The following is a 6,000-nucleotide window of genomic DNA, read 5'->3' as shown; positions in this document are numbered from 1 at the left end:
GGAAGACCGTAACAACTTGGGGGTTCAACAAATGTGACAACAAACTGTGTGAATACAAAAAGAAATGAATAATAATGATAATAAGTAAATAAGTAATAAATATCAAGAACATGAGATGCAGAGTCCTTGAAAGTGAGTCCATAGGTTGTGGGAACATTTCGATAATGGGGCTAGTGAAGTTGAGTGAAGTTAATTCCTCTAGTTCAAGAGCCTGTTGGCTGAGGGGTAATAACTGTTCCTGAACCTGGTGGTGTGAGTCCTGAGGCCCTTGTACCTTCGTCCTGATGGCAGCAGTGAGAAGAGAGCATTTTCTGGGTGGTGGAGGTCTTTGATGATGGATGCAGCTTTCCTGTGACATTGTTTCATGTAGATGTGCTCAATGGTTGGGAGGGCTTTACCTGTGATGGTTTTTGTTATCACAAGTTTTTTTTCAATCTTTAAGATAATGTCTTTTTTGAGACATTGTAAGTGTTGTTACTTCAATGTACTCGTGTTATTTCTTTTGTATAATATAACAATAAAAAGATTTGAAAAGAAAGAAAATCATCAATTCCTTCATCTAAATCACTGACATACTATATGAAAATAAGCGGTCCCAATACCAACCCCTACGGATCATCATTAGTTACCAGTAGACAAGCAAAAAAGGCCTCCTTTATTCCCACTCTTTGCCTTCCTGCCAGTTAGCCAATCTTCTATGCGTCTGTCCTGTAATATCATGGGCTCTTATCTTGCCTCATGTCAAAGGCCTTCTGAAAATCCAAGTAAACAACATCCACTGACTCTCCTTTGTCTATACCGCTTGTTAATTCCTCAGAGAATCCCAACATTTTTCTGGCAAGATTTCCCCTTAAGGAAACTATGCTGACTTTGACCTATTTTATCTTGTGCCTCCAAGTATCCCAAAATCTCTTCCGTAATAATTAACTGCAACATCTTCCCAACAACAGAGGTCAGGCTAACTGGCCTATAATTTCCTTTCATCTGCCTCCCTCCCTTCTTAAAGAATGGAATTACATTTGCACTTTTCCAGTCCTCCAGACCCACGCATTATGATCACTGCCTCCTAAGGGTTCCTTGACTTTAAGTTCCCTAATCAAATCTGGTTCATGATACTACATCCAATCCAAAAGCCATCTTGTAGGCATCGTACAAATTTCCTCATTTGGAATTCAGCACCAACCTGATTTGCCCAATCTAACTGCATGTTGAAATCCCCATGACTATTGTAACATTAACCTTTTTATATGCCTTTTCTGTCTCTGATTGTAATTTGTTCTCCACACCCTAGATACTACTCAAAGACCTATATATACGCTTGCAGTTTCTAACCATCCACACAAGGATTCTACACCTTCCGATCCTCTGTCACCACTTTCTGAAGATTTGATTTCATTTTTTACCAACACAGCCACACCATCTCCTCTGCCTATCTGCCATGCTTTCAATATAAGGTGTATCCTTGGATATTAAGCTCCCAACTATGATCTTCTTTCAACCACATCTCAGTGATGCCCACAACAACATACCTGCCAATATCTAAATGCGCTGACAGATCATCTACGTTATTCGATATACTGTGGGCATTCAAATATAATAGCTTCAATCCAGTATTCATCACCCTTTTCGATTTCCCCCCCATGTCAACCCAACCCATTGACTACAAATTTGCCCCATCAACTGCCTGTCTTTCCTCACAATTTCAATACAAACTGCACTTGTAAACCAACGTAGGATTCTCAACCCTACCACTCTAGTTTTCAGCCCTCTGTCAAATTAGTTTAAACCCTCCCCAAAAACTTGAGCAAACCTGCCCAGAAGGATATTGGTCCCCCTTAGTTCAGCTGTAAACCATCCTTCTTTGTACATGTCATACCTCCCCTATAAGTGATTTCAATGATCCAAAAATCTTAAACCCTGCCCTTTACACCAACATCTCAGCCACACATTCAGCTGCCAGATCTTACCCTCAGTATCACACAGCACAGTCAGCAATCCAGAGATTACTGCCCTTGTGGTTCTGCTTTTCAGCTTTCTACCTAACTCCCTATATTCTGTCTTTGGGACCTTGTCACTTTTCCTAGTTATGTCGTTGGTACCAATATGTACTACGACTCCCAGCTGTTCACCCTCCCCTTTTAGACTGCTGTGGACCTGATCCGAGACATTCCTGACATTGACAACTAGGAGGCAAAATATCATCCAGCTTTCTTTGTCATGCCCAAAGAATCTCCTATCTGCTCCTCCAACTATTGAATCCCTAATCTTCTGCACTGCTCTTCACCCCACTTCCTTTCTGAACCACAGATCCAGACCTGGTCACTGTGGCTTTGTCCTGGTGGGTTGCCTACCCTCACAACTGTATCCAAAGTGGAATTCCTGTTATTGAGAGGAACAGCCACAGGGGTACTCTGCACCAGCTGCATATTTCGTTTCACTCTCCTGATAGTCACCCAGCTACCTGCCTCCTGCAACTTAGGGGCGTCTACCTCCCTGTAGTTCCTATCTCATCACCTCCTCATTCTGCTGAATGGGGCAAAGATCATTCAGATGCTGCTCCAGTTCCTTAACAAGGTCTCTGAGGAGCAGCAGCTCAACGCACTCTGTGCAGATGTAGATGTAGATGAGATTGGAGGTCTCCCAGAGTTCCCATATCTCATGCAAAGTACATACCACTGATCCTGGATCCATTCTCAACACACCAACTGTGTACTAGTAGACAAAGAAAGAGAAATAGCACTTACAAGAAATTTACTTAAACCATCATCTGTTCTTACCAAAGCGTGACCACTCTAACCAAGGCCCACTCACACAATGGCTGCTCTGCTTACACCTCACTCCCAGTGAGACTTGTTTTTAAATGACACCCACTCTCTCACTTGCTGCTTCAAAGTATAATTACAGGTCAGGATTATAAGCAATTAGGTTAAATGTATGATACAAATGCAGATTGTTGTTGTTATTGGGATGTACATTTTAATCTAAATCATTCAAAAAGATTGGGGTATTCCTTCCTTCACTGCAATATGCATTTCTTTTTAATGGTTGTGGGATTTTTTCCTCCACTGCATATTCTACGCCACATCTTGGATATGCTGAATAAGGGATTTCCTCCGTAACCCCCGTTTTGACTTTGTACAATAGAGCAAAGAGGACAATAATCTCTGAAGTGAATGAAGGGAAAAATCAAGAGAGATTTTTGTGAAGTGTCACAAAAACTCAAGACCTTCCCCTGTATATCGACTAAAACAGAACTCAAAGCTGCTGGCCGCTCCCTACCCAGATATTTTTATCAGATGCTCAGCTGGTTCTCAAGTTATTCATCTTCATATCAATTCCCCAGAGAACATATTTCTGGCCAGTGACATGCAGGACAATAGTGCTGATACATAGCCCCTACAGAGGCTGTAGGATGATAAAAACAAGTTAAGAGCTAAACAAATGAAAATTCAGGACATAGTAAAAGAGATACAGGGTATATTGGGATGCCAGAGATACGAACAGTAGAAAGGACGTGAAAAGAGATTTAGGAGGAGAAAAATTTAAGAGGTAAGGTATTTTTTTTCTCAGAGATACAGATTTAGTGGCATAGAGTGAGATTGGAGGAGAGACAGGGTAGGGATAGATGTAGTTTACGAAGGTAGAGAGAGCACTAGTAGAACAAAGAGAGTGAAAGGTCAGAATAAAGAGTGTGGAGGCCAAAGGGACAAATTAGGGACTAGCTGGAGGCTCAGACGGGTAAAACAGATATCATGGAACGGAAGAAAATATTCAGTGGAAAACAGCAATTGCTCAAATTAAATTTGGAGGAAAATGTAACAAATTAATTGTCTTGCATGTGCAGTACTGGTTGTGTGGAATGATGACACTAGGAGAAGCAGACAGCTGGCTGTATGGGATCGAGTAATGCCCATCTACTGGAATGCGTCACAGCACAGTCAATTTTAGAAGTACGGCCTGCAGCTGCAAGGGTAATTCACATGTCACTACAGTATGGGTAGAAAAGAATCCAGCAAACCACTCAGCATTTAGTAAACTCTTCTAACATTTGAAAGTGCTGTCAAAGGGCATCTCATGTTTCAAAATGTAAAAGGATTCAATGCATTAATGGCTGCCCAATAGTTTAGTACTTGCAAGTGCCTACGGTTTCAAAGTATTAGACAATAGACAATAGGTGCAGGAGTAGGCCATTCGGCCCTTCAAGCCAGCACTACTGTGATCATGGCTGATCATCCACAATCAGTATCCAGTTCCTGCCTTATTTCTTGATTCTATTAGAAGATAAATTATGTACAGTATATTGTCAATGTGCTGCTTTTTCTAAATAAAGAAACAAAAAGTACTGGGAATACTCAGTATGTTAAACCGCATCTGCGGAGAGAGAAAAAGAGTTAATCATTGGAACAATGATCTTCAATCAGAACTTCATCAAATGTTGTCTGGATTGGGGAACATGCCTTTATGAGAGTAGGTCTCCTTAGAGCGACAGCAGATGAGAGGTGACCTGATAGAGGTGTATAGATGATGAGAGGCAATGATCGTGTTTGTAGCCAGAGGTTTTTTCCTAGGGCTGAAATGACTAACACGAGGGGGCATAGTTTTAAGGTGCTCGGAAGCAGGTACAAGGGGGATGTCAGAGGTAAGCTTTTCACACAGAAAAGCTTGAAAGTGAGTTTATTCTTACACTCTTAAGTTGCAGCCCAGTTGTCCATAAGCCCATAAAATATATGTTGAGAATTAGGCTCTTCAGCTCATCAAGCCTGCTCTGCCAATCAATCGGAGCTGTTTATTTTCTCAACCCCATTCTCCTGCTTTCTTCCCATAACCCTTATGAATCAAGAACTATCTGTAACATCAAAACATTACACTAACTCGAGCCAAGAGTTGCGAGTTTTAAGGTTGTTCTTTACTTTAAGCAAGGTGTGCACTCACATGGTAGCTTCCTGACGTATGCATTTCACGCATTTTTACATATAACCATAATGAATTATCTAAACAACAAAGAATACTTAATCAAATAATATATTTTTGAGATTACTCAAATATTACTGAAGTATTGAATACACAACACTATCAACCTCTGCCTTGGACTCCTCAGCCCTCCTAGGCAACAAATTCATCGCCCACTTGTCTTTATGCCAACGTAGCCAGTGTAGCGCTCTGGATGGAGCTCTACTCTCATTATTCAACACCTACATATCTTATCTACTTCTTCCTTTCCTCATACGACCTACTCGGACATTTATTTAACGGTTCCCTCTACCTTCATTTATTTTCTTTCAGAGTTATTGTAGTATTCAATGTAAGGTCCCCTGTAGTGTTCTGATTAAATTTTTATTTTACCAACTTCCTTTGGTGAATAATAAAAAAAATGGTTCCTCACAGTTTTTAGTGCAATTTAAATATATAATCAAGAAAGATTACTTTAAAATACTATTGTGCATAAACTGGACATAAGCTAACAACTATCTGCAAGAGTAAAACACACAAAATGCTGGAGGTACTCAGCAGGTCAAACATAGAAACATAGAAAATAGGTGCAGGAGTCGGCCATTCAGCCCTTCGAGCCTGCACCGCCATTCAGTATGATCATGGCTGATCATCCAACTCAGAACCCTGTACCAGCCTTCCCTCTATACCCCCTGATCCCTGTAGCCACAAGGGCCATATCTAACTCCCTCTTAAATATAGCCAAGGAACTGGCCTCAACTGTTTCCTGTGGCAGAGAATTCCACAGATTCACCACTCTCTGTGTGAAGAAGTTTTTCCTAATCTCGGTCCTAAAAGGCTTCCCCTTTATCCTCAAACTGTGACCCCTCGTTCTGGACTTCTCCGACATCGGGAACAATCTTCATGCATCCAGCCTGTCCAATTCCTTTAGGATTTTATACGTTTCAATCAGATCCCCCCTCAATCTTCTAAATTCCAACGAGTATAAGCCTAGTTCATCCAGTCTTTCATCATATGAAAGTCCTGCCATCCCAGGAATCAATCTGGTGA

The sequence above is a fragment of the Mobula hypostoma genome, chromosome 9, assembly GCF_963921235.1.
Source record: "Mobula hypostoma chromosome 9, sMobHyp1.1, whole genome shotgun sequence".
NCBI lineage: Eukaryota > Metazoa > Chordata > Chondrichthyes > Myliobatiformes > Myliobatidae > Mobula > Mobula hypostoma.
Note: the sequence above shows the minus strand (reverse complement) of the source record.